Source organism: Durio zibethinus, chromosome 21, assembly GCF_047325235.1.
Source record: "Durio zibethinus cultivar Kanyao isolate XHJ-2024 chromosome 21, ASM4732523v1, whole genome shotgun sequence".
Lineage (NCBI taxonomy): Eukaryota > Viridiplantae > Streptophyta > Magnoliopsida > Malvales > Malvaceae > Durio > Durio zibethinus.
The window spans coordinates 10,853,306-10,871,282 of NC_143182.1; the positions used below are offsets into that span (position 1 = coordinate 10,853,306).

A 17,977-nucleotide genomic window follows, 5' to 3' on the forward strand; every position below is an offset into this window, starting at 1 on the left:
TTAATTTTTAAATTATGCAAATGATCCAAATACTTACATGAAATTTGATAGTCACTAGTCACAGATAAAAAATTTGACAGAGTTAATGATTTCATTAAAATTATTAAATCAAAATAATACAAAAATTAAAATTATATAAATTATAATATAAAAATTAAAATTTAAAATTTTACGACATATAGAAACATCTAATAACATAATATGAGCTATTACAGTACTCCCATATCCTGTGTTGTCAAAATTAAATGTCTTAGTAGTTCAATACAAGAGAAATAGGTAATCAATTACAATTGTCGGTGCAAAGATTAAACAAGTAGGTCTAAGATCACGTGTCTGATTAATTGTAAATATTAAATAATAATAATATAACATTCAATAATAAGCATATATATAAATAAAAGAAAAAACACAACTCTGTTTGGTAGTAAGACTTTAAAATTTTACCCTCATGCATAAAAATAATTATTTATTAACATATATATATAATATATGGGGTGGTAAGAATTCCAAATTTGGTAAAAAAAAAGTACTTTCTCCGTTCCATAAAAATTATTATGGTTTGATGTTTTATGATAAAATTTTTTCAACTTTGACTTTTTTTATTTGAAATATATTTATAATTAAATATAAAATAATACTTTCCAAAAATCTTGAATAAACAGTTTTTCAAATAAATTTTTTTTATAAAAAATTTGTTTGATAAAATATTTAAAATATCAACAGTCATGTTGGAAAAGTTTGACTAAAAAAGTTAAAACTAAAATTTTTTTATAGGATGGAAGTGAATATAGAATTCCACGGAGAGGTTTTTTATTATTATTATTATTATTATATATGTTTATTTATTCAAATTAATGTCAGTATATTTGATAATTTTTTATTTACATTTAAATATATATGTTAAACTTTATTAATTAGATTTAGTAAAATTTAATATGTTTATTCACCTTAGTAAAGTTTAAAAGCTTCGTAGGCATGTTATATTATCATGTTTCATTTAAAAGAAAAAATTATTGTTGTCATGTAAGTTGTATGCGAATACTTATTTTTTATTTATTTTTAAATAATAATTATATATTAAATATATTATTACATATATTGTGTATAAATAATATATATATATATATAGATATTACAAAAGAGACACAAATAATACATATATATTCCATAAATGATACATGACAATAATATAATATGCTTAAAAAAATTTTAAGCTTCACTAAGGGTGAATAAACATATTAAACTTCACTAAAACTAATTAATAAAGTTTAACATGTATATTTGAGTAAATAAGCATATGTAATAAAAAAAACGGTTTTTATTTGGTATATTGTTAGTGTATAGATGCCATAATTGTTAATGAACCACACAAAGCCAGCTCATAGAAAGATAATTATTGTAACGGTTTTGAAGCCGCATGATGAATTTGAGAATGAAATTAAAAAACGGAGTTGCCATCAATATTTTTTAGTTAGGTGCAATTGGTCACCTATTAAAATTTATTTTTTTAATAAAATTTTAAAATTAATTAAAATTTATTAAAAATATAATTTTATGATTTGTGAACAGTCTGGGTTCAGGAGTCTGTTACACGTGAAGAATGATTAGTACCTTATAGCGCCCGTTTAAAAATGATATCACTTAATTACGTCATATCCTTTGATTTTGATAAAAAATAGTTTTATTTTCAGTATTTAAAATTTTTTTTTATTTTTTTCATTTATTAGAAATTATTTTTTTAATTATTATTTTTTGTTTCATTTTTTATTCAAGAAAAATAAATTAGAACATTTTTATTAAAATAATTCTTAAAATATTTCAGTATGTTGATAACATTAGAAGAACTCTTTTTCACTTAAAGATTTCTTAGGCATAACTTTTCGGAATACTTTAGAATCTCAACCTCAGAGGTTCAAATTTACTTTTCGTAAAATTATGTTATGCATGCAATACGAAATGCTAATATGTTGATACACGTATTTTATTCTCTTCTTTAGAAATTTTATTGATTTTTATTAATATTTTCATTTAAAAAATAAAAAAAGAAGAATTTTTAGTATATTGAAGATTTTCTATAAATATTCTAATACACTGATAATATTTTAAAAATATCTTCTCACCTAAGAATTTCTTAAAGCATTTCTACTCGAAATACTTTTAGAATCCTATTATCGGATACAAATTTTTTTCTCATTTTTTATTACTTATTCTTAGTTTATTATTTAATTTTTATTTACTACTTTATTGTATTAAAAATTTTTTATAAATACTCTAATACACTGGTAATATTTAAAAAAATCTTTACACCTAGAGATTCTATAGGTATCATTACTTAGAGTACATTTGAATCTTATCATCGGATAAAATTTTTTTTTCTTATTTTTTCTTATTTTTGTATTATCTCATAAGATTTATTTTAAAATTAACAAAATTATCACAAATTTTTACTATATATTTCATTATTTATTATTAATTAATTATTATTATAAAATAAACAAATTTATTCTAGCAAATTTAAACATTTTAACATGCAAAATATTAATAATAAAATTTAAAATAACAAAAAAAATATTTTAAAAAAATTAAAAAAATTTTTAAAAAAAATCACATGAACTTGACTAGACAATGGTCCGATCAACGCAAGTTTGGAAGGTTCGACGGTCTGATCGTGTTCAGCGGTTTGGCACTGGTCTGGATTGGCTTAGGTTGGTTCAGCACTAGTCCAACTAGATCGATTCGGGAGAGGGAGCCGGGCTTCAGGTCGATTGTATGGATCTCGGGTCGGGTCGACAAGTTGACACGTGGACCCTGGGGCAAAACGACGTCATTTTGGTCCTTTAATGAAACGACGTCGTTTTGGCGTTCAACTTTCTATAAAAGCCAAAATTTTTTTCTCATTTTCTTTTCTCCCTTTCTATCTCCACACCTCTTCCTCTCAAAGAGCTTCTCTCTCTAGATCGATCAACCGATCACTAATTGTTGTGTCGGTCACCGATCACCAATCGTCGACACCATCGCTGGCTGTCGAAAAATCTTAAAAATTCCTAAAAAAAAATTTTCTTTGCCCTCTAAGCATAGATCTGAACTTGGTTTCACCTGAAAGTGTCTTAAATAGCCTATATCAGCTTTCAAAGCTTCAGCCAAACTCTCTCTCTTTTTTTTTTTTTAATTTTGACTTTCATTTTTTCATTTTTTTTACTGACTTTTCTTTTCTTTTTGTTCTCAGGGAGCTCTTGGTGCCAGGTTCCTCCTTTTTGGGGAGGACTGTGATTTTTTTTATTTTTTTCTTTTATTTGCGTATGGGTTTTTTGTTTGGCAGAAAGAAACAAAATTTTTTTGATTTTGGAAAATTTTTTTTTGCAGGGTCTTCTCTCCTCCTCTCTTTTTAGGGACGGTCACGAAGCTCTCTTTATAGAGCTCTTGCCGTTGCCCTGTGAGTGGGTAGGTGGCACATGGCCTAGCAGAAGGGGGAGTCGTGTAAGGCACCTAATCACCAGCCTCTCTGCCCCTTCTTGTTCCTTCTATTTGGTCTAGCTTTGGCCTTGTGCCTGGGTAGGTGGCACAAGGCCTAGCAGGGGGGATAGTGCCAGTGGTGTCGTACACAGCACCAGGCACCCCCTGCCTCTTTTGTTTTTTCCTTTTCTTGTTTTTTTTTGTTTGTCTTTTTTTGGTTCTTTTCTTTTTTTTTTTTTTGTATTTTGTCAATTTAACAAAACAAAATAAAATAAAATAAAAAGTAAATCGTGCCAAAACAATGAAATCGGGCTTCAGGCCCAACTGGATCTAAATCGAATCTCGGGCTGAAAATCGAGTTACAAGTTCTAAACAAATTTAGTATCTACAACTGCCTCTCTTTGCGCATTACTGAGAATCGGGAATAGTGCAAAGATAAAGACATCAAATTTGTCCTGAGTTAAAAGGTTTTTTTTTTTTTAATTGATACAAACTAATCCAAAAACTTTAAAGATCAAATCAAAATGTCCCTTTTTCTCGAGGTTTGACAATTTTTTTAAAAACTTCAAGGTCTTTAGGTAGAGGTTCAATAACCTAAAAAATCTTATCTTGAAAAAAGCTCATCTAAATAGAGGCTCAACAACTTTAAAAATTTTCATTAAAAAAAACTCGTCTAGTTAGAGGTTCAACAAAAATAAATTAAACCATAAAAATAACTTTGAATATCACCATCGAAGGATAAATAATCTCAGATATCACCACTAAGAAGATGTTAATGACTTCGGATATCGCTACCGAAGAAAATGCAAATGATTTTTAACACTCAGATATCACCACTGAAAAAATGTAAATCAAATCTTAACACTCAGATATCACCCCTGAAGGAAATTCGAATATTACCATTAAAAAAATATAAATGATTTTTTTAACATTTGGACATTACTACAGAGAAGATGCAAATGACTTCGGATACTACCATCGAAGGAAACTTAAATATCACCATCGAGAAAATGAAAATCAAACCTTATCATTCGGATATCACCATCGAGAATATGCAAATGACTTCAGATATCGCCACCGAAAGAAACTCAAATATCACCATCGAGAAAATACAAATCAAACTTTATCATTTGAATATCACCATCAAGAATATACAAATTACTTCGAATATTACCATCGAAGGAAACTCAAATATCACCATCTAGAAAATGAAAATCAAACCTTAACACTCAGATATCACTACTGAAGATATGCAAATGACTTCAGATATCACCATTGAAAAAAACTTGAATATCATCATTGAAAAAGTACAATTAAAGCTTTAGCACTCGGATATCATTACCGAGAATATGCAAATAACTTGAATATCGTCACTGAAGGAAACTTGAATATCATCATTGAGAAAATGCAAATCAAGCTTTAACATTCGAATATCACCATCGAGAACTTTGCAAATAACTTTGGATATCGTCACAAAAAAAATGCAAATAACTTCGGATATCACCACCGAAGGAAACTCGAATATCACCATCAAGAAAATGTAAATCAAACCTTAACATTCAGATATCACCACCGAGAATATGCAAATGATTTTTTTTTTTGTGTTTAGATATCATCACTGAGAAAATACAAGTGCAAATTCAAACTTTAAACTCAGATAGTATCACCGAGTAATTTTGAAAACATCTTGGATATCACCATCAAAAAATAAAATTCATACTTTAATACTCTGATATCACCACTAAGAACTTTGAAAATAATTTATCATAATATTTTTCTTGATTGATGTCGATTTCACTAGGTCAACAACTTTTCTACTAGCTAGATTGGGCTTAAGGTTTTCATCTAGTGCCATCTCATGGAAATTCTTGAAAATTTTTGATCTTTTGAATATGTTTTTGGCCTATTTTTTCTTTTTTCTTCTTTAATGTTTTCAAAATTGGTGAACACCATTATGATGCAAATGAAAATGCAAATGTTTTTTCTTAAAAAATGTACATGAAATGCAAATATCTTTTCCAAAAATACTAATGCATACTTTCCAATCAATGTTGAGCAAGCTAATGATGAAAATACAAAGTTAAAAGATTCAAATGCTCAAAATTTTCTTTTCTTAAAAAAAAATCAAGTCAAGATACGCAACTGCCTAAAATTTTTTTTTCTTAAATTTTTCAAAATTCTTTTTCTTTTAAACTCGAATCATTCATTTCATTTCAATTCCAAATTTTTTTCTTTGTTGCTCATTTTTCATCAATTTCTGCTTTCTTTTTTCACAATTTAGATTTCTCAACTTTTCTTTCTATTTTTTCATCTTCAAATCAAACATGCATATGATCAACTCGAACTTCGTAAAAGTGAATTGAAGAAAACAAGCCATCAAACTGTGGTGAAACTCAATTGATTAAACATACTTTTGTATTAAAAAGTGTCTCCCATAATGCCATTTATTTTCCTCAAAGTTTTTTTTTTTTATTTTCTTTCCTCAAAAACATTTTATTTTAATGATAAAATTTTCACAAAAAATTGCTTTAATCAATCTTTATGAAACAATGTGACTCTTAAGTCTCTAAAAAAAATGGTGATCATTGTTATACACATGTCTGAACAAAATGATAATTTCATCTTTTTAAACAGCTCGGATGATTAATTGTCAAATTGAGGTCTACAACTTGATATGAAAAATTGAATTTTTATCCAGGCTCAATAACAAATTCTTTTCGAAGGTTCTTTTGTGGTTAAATTAGATTTGACACCCTTTTTAGTATCACAATATGGTATTTTAATAGATGTCAAGATCAACTGTGATAAATTCAAGATCATATTAGGAAATGCCAAGATTTTCTATCTCAATCATTGGTTGCAATGAATTTTCATATTGCAATCCCATTTTTTCTTTAGACTGCCTTTTTTTTTTAAGTTTTCACCCTAGAGCTTTATTTTTTTTTTAATATTTTTCTCTTTTTTTTTTACGATTTCATCATGTACTCAAGTATTCTTGTGAAAGAAAAAATCTTGCAAAGAAAATAAATAAAAGCGAAGTTGGTCATGAGGATTCTGTAAGGAACAAATTCTTCAGTTCAAGTGTCTATGTTTGATCAAAATAAACTTTTCAAGGTATGTAATATAGGTCAGAGTTCAAAGTTTTGAAGGAAAAGATAAATAGGCCCAAAATATGTGTTCGAAAGTGATCGGACCAAGGATCATTTCATACCATGTGAAGGACTTTTTTTTGAACATTCATTCTTTTTTATTTCTTTAGTCGTAACATCCAATCATCTTTTTTTCTTTTTTTCTTTTTTTTGCTTCCACTTTTGCTTTTTCTTGCATGTTCTAACATTTGTTGAAATATATTCAAAACTTCTAAAACTCAATTTGTTGGACATTTGCCCCTACAACTTAAGGCATTCTTTCTTTATTGTCAAAGTATGACTTCACAAAATAAATCTTTTTTTTTTGTATTTTTCTCCTAATACAGAAGGTGATCCTTGATTAAGGTTCATTTATAAATAATTCACTAGGCTCAAAAGGATAACAAATGGATAATTTCTTATTTATGAAACGATGAAAAAAAAGCCATTTGTCAAATCAAGCCTGGTCATTTATGTCGAAAAATGATTCCTTGAGAAACCTATAATCAACACTCTTTTTTTATCATTTTTTTTCTTTTTAGGATCATTTGAATATCTAAAGTGCACGATATAACCATCATCATTTTTTTTTTATTTTGCTTACAACTCATATTACAACCAATCTTTATCCTATCTTGGTAAGTCAACAGGGTTTATATGACGATGGAAATTATGTTGAAAGGGTCTCATCATCACCAAATTAGATAGTGGCATGAACAAGGCAATTTTAGGACAATTGAAAATCATTCTCTTCATTCAACATGCCCCTAAATAAAAAGGTGCATTTGTGTATTTGTGATTTTCTGAATGACTTTTTGTTTAAATCATAGTCTTGACACTTATCAATTCACCAACATCTAGATAAAAAAAAGTATCATATTTGTTTGATTTTAAAAAAACTTAGAAGGTTTTTTCAAATTGATCATTTCAGTATTTATTGCCTTAACAAGAGGTATCACAAAATTCAAACTTGTATCCTTTAGAGCATTAAGGTTTTTCAAGTGATTTTAAGACATGAAAAGGACACTAGAACATTTTATTTGGATAGATTCATAATAACGACCACCAATTTTTTTGAGACTTTTAATTATGAAGAGAAAAGATTTTTTTATTTTTTTAAAAACTTAAGCCAAAAAAGAAAAAAAAAAGATTCTCTCAATTAGCATTCAAATTCAACTTTCATACAAGTCATAAAGTTCATACGCATGTCTAATATAAAAGTGAAAAAGAAAACAAAAGGGCACACTTTTTATTTTGAATCAACCCACCTATTTGTAACACCAAATGAACCATCATTTTTCCAGAAAAGCCACAGAATAACTCTCTAATTTCTCATCTATTCGTTACATCTAAATTATTCATGTCCATGCTTTAACACCCTTAGTTCACCTCTTTTCTAATATATCAAGGTAGAGAGTTTTCAGCAACATGATGATCACTGTTAGTTTCAAATTTTATTTTTCTAACTTTAATGAGATCTTTAACCTTGTATTTCAATGTGAGACAGTTCTCAGTCAAGTGACCCTTGATTTTCGTTATGGTAATCACACTTTACATTAGGATCATAACATTTTGGGTAAAAAGATTGAAGGGGTTCTAAATGCACAGGCTCTAAAAATTGATTCTGAATAAATTAGGGTAACAATTCAATGTAAGATATAAGAATATGGTCGAAAGGGTTCTTTTTTTGGCATTTCTTAGGGCTTTTGGACCACTACTTAGACTAAGTCTCCATTCTGGTCTGGTAAGTACAGCGGGATAGATAGGTGTCTGAAAAGATTACTGAAAATATGATGGATAAGCTGGTTGTTGTAGTGGTTGATATGACTGATATGGATAAGGGATAAATGTAAAATTGTTTGTGGAAAGGTAATTACTTTGGTACACTGGTATGAGATATGACATGAAACCTTTGAACTGTTGCCTCACATAATTCACTGTTTGGGCTTCATTTTATTTATTTTTGGTAGCTACACCTTTTTTTGCTTCGCTTATCTCTCTTGCATGGAGCTTGCCATTTTTTATGGTATTTTTAATAATCTCACCAGATATCACCATATCAGTAAAGTTTTTAGTTACATTATTTATCAATCTCTCATAGTATGATGCTTTCAGGGTGTTCACAAACAAGACAATTATTTTTTTTTCAATGAGATGAGGTTGTACCTGTGCATCCATATCTCTCCATCTTTGTGCATACTTTTTAAAGCTTTTTGTTACTTTTTTTCATGTTTTATAGAGATAGATGATCTAAAGCTAGATTCATGACGTGTTGGTATTGTGTAAAAAATGCTCTTGTGAGCTCTTACTAGAAATGAATACGAGTCATGTCTAATTGAACATACCATCTAGTTGCAGATCTTGTAAGGTTATCCTGAAATACATGCATTAATAACTTATCATCACAAGCATATGTCGTTATCTTATGATAATACATTATGACATAACTCATTGGATATTTTGTGCCATCATATTTTTTAAATTCAAAGACCTTGAATTTAGGTGGAATGACCACATTTGAGATCAAACAAAGCTCGATTGCATCCATAGAGCCATAAAAATTCATTCACTTTATGGTCATAAGTCTTTCTTCTAATACTTTCATCTTTTGTTAGGCACTGGTATCTTTTACTTTATCGAGTGTCTTTATCTCTATCTTTTCTCTCTCCTTAGGGTCATTCAAGTCTAAAATTAGGATTGGCTCGGATGATTTTTTTGTCATGACGAGATTAACAAAATTTTATAATTATCTTAGAGCAGGTGCGGACGTCATTCCTGGATAAGGATAGGCATATCTTTCGAGGGTAAAAATTTGAATTTTGGCTCCTTAAGAAGGTTAAGTTAGTCGCGGCTCAAACATTGGAGGGTATATAGGATCCACCATGTATAGTGATTGTTCTTGGCGGCTAGGATTTTTTTTCACTACTTTTTTTTATCCAAATTCTTAAGCATGTCCATTATCCTATTAAGATCTTTTTTTAGTCTTTATTAAGCATTCTCAATCTTTTCAAATCGACTGGCCTGTTCTTGTTCCATGATTATTGTTTGAGCTCTGGTGTTATATGAATAGCGAATAGGTTTAGTCATAATTTTTTGGTGGGCGAGCTATTCTTGAACCTTTATTAAGAAATTTTTTTTTTTAAAAAATGAAGATCAGAAAGCCATGCGTTGAAAATGTTGTTTTGTATTTTTTATTATTTATTTTTTAAAAAATTATGCATATGATGCATGGATGTAAGTAGGAGATATTTACTTTTAGATAAATTTTAGTACTAAAAATTCTCATCAATTTCATACAACTTTTGTTACATGAGATTTGAACAAATCTATGGGATTCATGAAGATTTCTCAAGAGAAAGATGTTTTATAGCAAATACCTTTATGTAGAATTATATGGTATGATTAATGTAAAAAGAAAAAAAAATAAAATAAAATTGAGTTAGTGTGAGAATGTGGTTTGAGATTAAAAACATTTTTTAGATTTGTTTTGTTTTGTTTTATTTTCATTTTTGTTTGTGTTTTTTTTCTTGCAAACAACTTTTTTCCTACACGTTTTGGACTTAGGTGTTTTCTACAAGAGGGTTAGTAAAGCTTTACCTAAGGTTGGCTTTCTATAACTTATTACATACTTGGTTTGGATTGACGTGCATCTAAAAGTTTTCAAATTATTCCTCATTGTCATCCATGTTGGGCTAGTAAGGTACCCCGATCCTCACCTATTATAGCCTACAAACAAAAATGATTCAATTTGAGTGAAAGTATTTTGCTTGTTACTGCAAAGGTTATCACCTCACGAGAGCATAAGTACTTTTCTTTCTCTTATAAGGGACAGAGCCTGAGTATAGAACTCATGTATGAGATGCATCGTGTCATTGTGTGTGCATATGTTTCCTAATTTATTGATAATAGTATATATGAAAAAAAAAACAATAAAAGAAATGCGTATGAAAAATTTTCTTTTCATTTTTTGGTTTGTTTTTTATTTGTTTGGCTTTTTTGTTATTGAAAGTGAAAAGAATCTAGGAATTAAAAGCTAAATACTAATTAAGACTGTTTAAATAAAAATTTGATGATAACATGTAGTTAATTTTAGCCTGACTATTAAAAACAAATGGCATCCCCAGTAGAGTCGCCAAGTTATTGTAACAGTTTTGGAGCTGCTCGACGAATTTGAGAACAAAAATAAAAAATGGAGTCGTCACTAATCTTTTTTAGCCAGGTGTAATTAGTTTATCATTTTAAAAAGATTTTAAAATTAATTAAAATTTATTAAAAGGATAATTTTATGGTATGAGAAACAGTCTTGGTTCGAGAGTCGATTACGCGTAAGAAAGAATTAATACCTCATAGTGCCCATTTAAAAATGATACCACTTAACTACGTGTTATCCTTTGATTTTGATAAAAAATAGTCTTATTTTTTATATTTAAAAAATAATTTTTTTGATTTTTTTCATTTATTAGAAATTATTTTTTTAATTATTATTTATTGTTTCATTTTTTATTCAAGAAAAATAAATCAAAACTTTTTTATTGAAATAATTCTTAAAATGTTCCAGTACGTTGATAACATTAGAAGAACTTTTTATCACCTAGAAATTTTTTAGGCATTATTTCTCGGAATACTTTAGGATTTCATCCTCGGAGATTCAAATTTGCTTTTTGTAAAATTATACTATGCATGCAATGCGAAATACTAATATATTGATACACGTATTTTATTCTTTTTTTTAGAAATTTTATTGATTTTTATTAATATTTTCATTTAAAAAAATGAAGAAAAGATAAATTTTTATTGTGTTGAAGATTTTCTATAAATATTTCAATACACTGGTAATATTTAAAACATATCTTATCATCTAAGGATTTCTTAAAGCATCTCTACTTGGAATACTTTTAGAATCCTATTATCAGATAAAAATTTTTTTCTCATTTTTTTATTACTTATTCTTAATTTATTATTTAATTTTCATTTACTACTTTATAACAAAAAAGGATAATTTTTATTATATTAAATATTTTTTTATAAATACTCCAATACACTGGTAGTATTTATATTGGAGTATTTAAAAAAATATTATTGCTTAGAGATTTTGTAGGTATCATTATTTGGAGTACCTTTGAATCTCATCATCGGATAAAAAATTTTTTTTCTTATTTTTTATTATTTTTGTATTATCTCATAAGATTTATTTTTAAATTAACAAAATTATCACAAATTTTTACTATATATTTTATTATTTATTTATTATTAATTATTATTATAAAACAAAAAAAGTTATTCTAGCAAATTTAAACATTTTAACATGCATAAATATTAATAATAAAATTTAAAATAATAAAAATAATATTTTAAAAAAATTTAAAATTTTTTTTTAAAAAATAACCTGAACCGAACCGATCAACAGTCCGGTCAACATTGATCTGGGTAGTTCGACGGTTTGATCGCGTTCAGCGGTTCGAGGCCAGTCCGGATCGATTTGGGTCAGTTCAGCACTGGTCCAACTAAACTAGTCCAGGGAGAATGAGCCAAGCTTCGGGTTGGTTACGCGGATCCCTGGTCGGGTCAACAGGTTGACACAGATTCTGGGGCAAAATGACATCGTTTTGGTCCTTTAATGAAACGGTGTCATTTTGACATTCAACTTTTTATAAAAACCAAATTTTTTTCTCCCTTTTTTTCTCTACACCTCTCCATCTCAGAAAGCTTTTCTCTCTAGATCGGTAGACTGATCATCGGCCGCACTGTCTGCCATTGATCGTCGATCATCGACGTAGTCATCGGCTGTTGAAAAATCTCAAAAAATTTTAAAAAATTTCCTTTTGTCCCCTGAGCACAGATCTGAGCTTAGTTTCACCTGAAAGTGTCTCAAACGGTTTAGATTTGACTTTCAGAACTTCAGCCAAATCTTCTCTCTCTTTTTTTTTTTTTTTATTTCGACTTTCATTTTTTCATTTTTTTACTGACTTTTCTTTTCTTTTTATTTGTAGGGAGCTCTCGGCACTAGGTTCCTTCCATTTGGGGAAGACTGTGATTTTTGTTGTTTTTTTTTTTTTTGTTTACGTGTGGGCTTTTTATTTGGCAGAAAGAAAATTAAATTTTTTTATTTTGGATTTTTTTTTACAGGGTCTTTTTTCCTACTCTTTTTTTTGGGATGGTCATAGAACTCTATTTATAGATCTCTTGTTGTGGTCCTATGCGTGGGCAAGTGGCATAGGATTTGACAGAAAGGGGTGTTGTCAATCACCAGTCTCTCTGCCTCCTCTTGTTCCTTTTGTTTGGTCTAGCTTTGGCCCTGTGCCTGGGTATGTGGCATAGGACTTAGTAGGGGGGATGGTGCCAGTGGTGCCATGCACGACACCAGGCACCCCTGTCTCCTTTGTTTTTTTCTTTTCTTGCATTTTTCTGTTTGTTTTTTTTTTTTTTTTTGGTTATTTTCTTTCTTTTTTTTTGTATTTTGTTAATTTAACAGAACAAAATGAAATAAAAATAAACTAAAAATAAAGAGTGGATCAGGCCCAAACAATGAAATCGACCCTTAGGCCCGATTGGGTCTAAATCAAATCTTAGGCTGAAAATTAGGTTATAAGTCTCGAACAAATTTGATGTCTACAATAATTTTTAAATTTTTAAATTATAAAAATAAACACATTTAATCTTAAAAATATATTTAAAATTAATAATATAATATGCTTATAAAAATTTTAAACTTCACTAAGGGTGAATAAGCATATTAAACTTCACTAAAACTAATTAATAAAATTTAACATATAGGCATATGTAATAATAAAAAAAAAGCTCTATTTTGAAATTCTATATATATTCATTCCATTCTATAAATAATGTTTAAGTTAACCTTTATTTTCAAACAAAAATTTTTAACTTTGACAATCGATATTTTAAATATTTTATCATACTAATAAAAATATATTTGAAAAGCTCTTTATTCAAATTGTTAATTACTTATAATATTATTTTTTTAATATTAAATTTAAAATAAGTTAAAATGACAATGGCATTTTGAAATATAATGAATAAATATGTCAAAAATTCTATACACCAGTGCTTATATTATATATATATATATATATACATATATATATATATATATATGAATAAGCTAATAACTTCCCAATTTAATCGAATTTTTAATTGAAATTAAGTCGGAAAAATATATATGAACTTACAAATGTATATTTAACTTTATACACTAATATATAAGACAATAATCCAATTAATAGGTAGCTATATGCAAAATTGCAATCATATACTTGCAAATTTTTTACATGTTAACGTGAGTGAATATGATAATATTCAAAACAAATTAGTGTTTCATTGAATCCAACTGTGAACAAAAGTACATAAATTAATGAAACTAGTATAGCATTTTCATCTATATCTTTAATATCTTGGGCAGTTAAACATTGAAGTTTGAAGTTCACCTGCTCAAAAATAAGCAACAAATTAATTTAGCCCTTTAATTTTCTAGGTTTTCGAAGTCCTACCTCATCATAAATTGTGGCACATGGTTCATTGCACTATACATTATAATTGCATGTGGCAATCAAGGGCATGACAGATTTTAAAATAACATTGGTCGATCGATAATAATTTAGATGTAATACGTAACTAAATGTGATCGGCCAAAATTAATTGACAAACATAAAAACTAATAGTTACTACTATTAATCTCGTTGGTGGACTAAAAACTGCATCAACAGGGTTAAAAGGATGAGACACACCTTTTAAGATATACAATTGGATCTATATATTTTTGTATAGTCTGTCATGAGTTCTTGGTAAATATTAGATGAGATATCTATTTTTACATATCTAATTTTACGTATTCAACTTGCTTGATAAGAAATATTTTATTTTTAATGGTATAATTTGGTTGGGAATCTTATTACCACTTTAGGAATTGGGTATCTAAGATTATTATTTTTTTAATTATTGGTTTGGAGAAGGGAAATTCATAGTATTTTCATTTCGAAAATGAAATCATGCATCAATCATTAAATCGAATACTTTAACGTAAGGTATGATATATAAGACTTTTAGGATTGGTAATTATCTATATCTGAGATTGGTTAAATTTGAACACTCAAAATCCTTCTTTAGAAAGCATATGCATGGTTTGGCATGACTAAAGAGTTTTCTAGTGAAATTGAAGTTGCTAAGTTTAAACAGTCCTATTCGTCTGAATCACGAATTTTTCAATGAAAATATTGGTTGATGTAATTTTTATTAAATACAATTTTGATTAAAAGGAGAAATTATTGGAATAAAAAGATGTAAAGATAATTACGATAGAACCAACAAATATTCATATTCGACCGCTATAGTAGTTATATATAGCCATCTTAGATTTGGGTTATTGTCCTAAAAAGGTAAGCTCTATATTTGTAGTGTTCATATGGTAAGTAATGGTAATTGGTAAGTACCCAAAAACCCCACCCAAATAATTAAAACTGGTTGGAGTTGTGCCATTTATAATTTAATGATTCAAAGTTTCAATCAAAACCATATCCACACACACCTAACAAAGTTGAATTGTGACTCAATTATCATATTTATTGATCTTAAATGCTCCAATAAAAAAAATAGAAACATGAGTTGAAATTAAAAAAAAAAAGGATAAAAAGAAAATATTAGATTAATTGACAATTTGTAAAAATAGAGGTGCAAGTGTGTTTGCATTCGAAATTTTTGCAATTTTCCTTTTTCTTATTGCTTGGGAATCTACCCTTTGAAATGAGAACATACTATATCTATAATCCTAGAAAAATGAGGAGTTGTTGAAAGGAATCTTGTCCTCGTCTAAGCCTCTAAGGCATCTTGTTAGTAATGTTTTAAAATTTTTTCAAGGGTAGAATTTTAAATTTTGAATTTCAATGTTCAAGCATTAATAATTTCAAATAAAAAAATATGACTTTTTATTATTAATATTAAGAATTAATTTGTTAAAAAATATTAAAAATTAAGTTTTTGATTGATTAAAAATAAATAAATAAATAAAAACTTGTTAATCTAATAATTCAATGACTTAATTATGGGACTATTTATTGTACTAACAAATTTTCCATACTTATCTTTTACTATCATTTTCACCAAACAATGCCTAAAGGAACCCAAGTGGATTAAATTACCTTTTGAGAATGTCTTTGGACCTTTATTTATTGTCACATATTTCCCATGTGATTTTTTTATTTTTTATTAAAAAAAAATTATATATAGTATATTGAATTGCATATTATAGAAATAATTAAATTAATAAAGCGAATGTTAATCTAAATTTTCATATAGAATTTACTATTTTAATGTTAATATAAAATTAGAATTCTAAAGATAAAAAAAATTTAATGTAAGTCTTTTAATAGAATTATAATTTTTATTTATAAGTTGGATAAATACTATTAACATTTACAATTAAAGAAACCTTTTAAAAAGGCAATTTAAAAATTATAATGAACATTATTCAATATATATATATATATATATATAATGAGCAAATTTAACTGTTTGACAATCAAAAGTTTTATCAATATATCCTTATTTTATGTAGGCTATTAATGTTTATTGTCGCATATCTTGTACATGAATACTTTTTATTTAATTTAAATAATAATCATATAGATATATAAATGATCCTAAAGTATAAAATTTGAAGTATAGATAACTGAAATTAAATAATATCAATCCATAAAATATTCAACACTATTAAAATTAAGAAAAAAAAAAATGTTACCAAGGGAAGTTATTCAATGAAATTAGAATTTTCAAATTGGATAAGTCTCTAATAAATTAATTAAAAATTATTTTAAAACTTATTACTATCAATGATTTTTCAATTGAAAATCGTGTGATTTGTTAGTGAAACATGAATCCTCAAATAAAAATAAATAAATTTTCAACAATACTTTTATTGGCAAAAAAAAAAAAAGGAAAACTTATTTCAATGGATCATTGTATAATTAGGGCAGGTAAAACCTTGGGTTGGGTGATTCGAGGAGACCCAATAGATTTGGGTAAGTATTTTAAAACTTCAGTGGCCAACTGGTTTTCTATAGAACCAACTGGACCTAAGAAAAACTAGCCTCGGTTGGATCTTAGATTTTGTAGCTTTTTTTTTTTTTTATTTGTTTTGTTTTGGGTCTGGGTTTGGCAAAACTGCTTTGTTGTGCTGCTTAAATTTCTCTTGGGTTCATAAAACTTGCTTGAAAACAATGTCAATTTCACAATTAAAAGAGCTTTACCATTAGATGTTTGCAAAAAACAGTTAATTTGCGTTATATAATTGTAAGCACAAGAAGAAAAAAAGAAGGTTATGTATTCAATACTTCAAGGGATGTAAACATATTACATCACGAACATACATTCTATTGGGCTATTTTCATGCACATATATATATATATATTATTAATGTAAGTGTGAGCTCTCTCCATTTGTGAACTTCTCTTGGTTGGCCTTCATTTCCATGTGTACCGGCGTTGCTTCCTTCCATGGGTTGAGCCTCAGCCTCACTAGCGCTGCAACACCAGCATCCTTTTGAGGGACGGCAACATCGATGTTTGCAGTTGGAATACTTTGCTTCCTCAACTTTATTTGTAGTTTCCTCTACCTCATTCTTTGCTCCTTATCAGGATCATCATACATTAAACAAATTAAAAAAGCAACAAACTAAAATAAAATTAAAGAAATAAGCCTAAGCCTCAAGTCAGAGGTGGATCCAAATGAGGCAGTAGGGTTTCATAGACATCCCAAAGATTGGAAGACAACAAAATTTGAAGGAAAATTTGTCTCCCAAAATTTTTTTCTAGGTATTTCGTAAGTCGTCAAAAAATTTTTATATATTGGAAGAGGACACCAAAAAAAAATAATAATAATTTCGTCGCAATCTTGGGCTGCCTACTAACCGTTGTCTTGGGTGGTCTCTCCCACGAGCCGAGCGTCGCTAGCGCTGCAACACCAACTCCTCTATAGGGTTTGCAGCATCGATGTTGGCATTTGTAATGCTTTGCATCCTCAACTTTATTACTATCCTCTGCTGCATAAAGTTTAGTTAATTAACTAATTTAACCGAAAAAAAAGAAAGAAAAAATCTGAACCTAACATTTAGTTGGTCTAACTGGGATGTTTCAGCTACCGCTGTACAACAGGAGGGAAGTGCTGCTACTGAAAACAAAAGACCCAGGAAAACAAGAGCCTTCAAATTCATTTTTTAGCAACTAAAAGAGAAATATAATATAAACTTTAGATAATAGCATGAGAGATGCAAGACATTTGTAGCTCAAATGTTATTTATAGGGAAGAAGGACGAAAGAAAGTGCGAAGGAGCAAGACACTAGGCATTTCAGAGTCGCGCCACCTAATCTAACCAATTTGGTTCCATCCCA

The 17,977-nt window shown here is 28.0% G+C and overlaps 1 long non-coding RNA gene across 2 annotated transcripts; it reads right to left on the minus strand.

The window, feature by feature from the left end:
- Positions 1-16,893: 16,893 nt before the first annotated feature.
- LOC111306224 (uncharacterized) lies at positions 16,894-17,966 on the minus strand. Of its 2 annotated transcripts, none has more exons than XR_002692090.2 (3): positions 17,695-17,966; positions 17,498-17,628; positions 16,894-17,216 (listed from the first exon to the last, which is right to left on the minus strand). It is a non-coding gene; the product is annotated as an uncharacterized LOC111306224 (long non-coding RNA). The 2 variants fall into 2 exon arrangements; XR_002692089.2 differs by having other exon boundaries at positions 17,498-17,625; positions 17,695-17,957.
- Between the last annotated feature and the right edge of the window lie 11 nt (positions 17,967-17,977).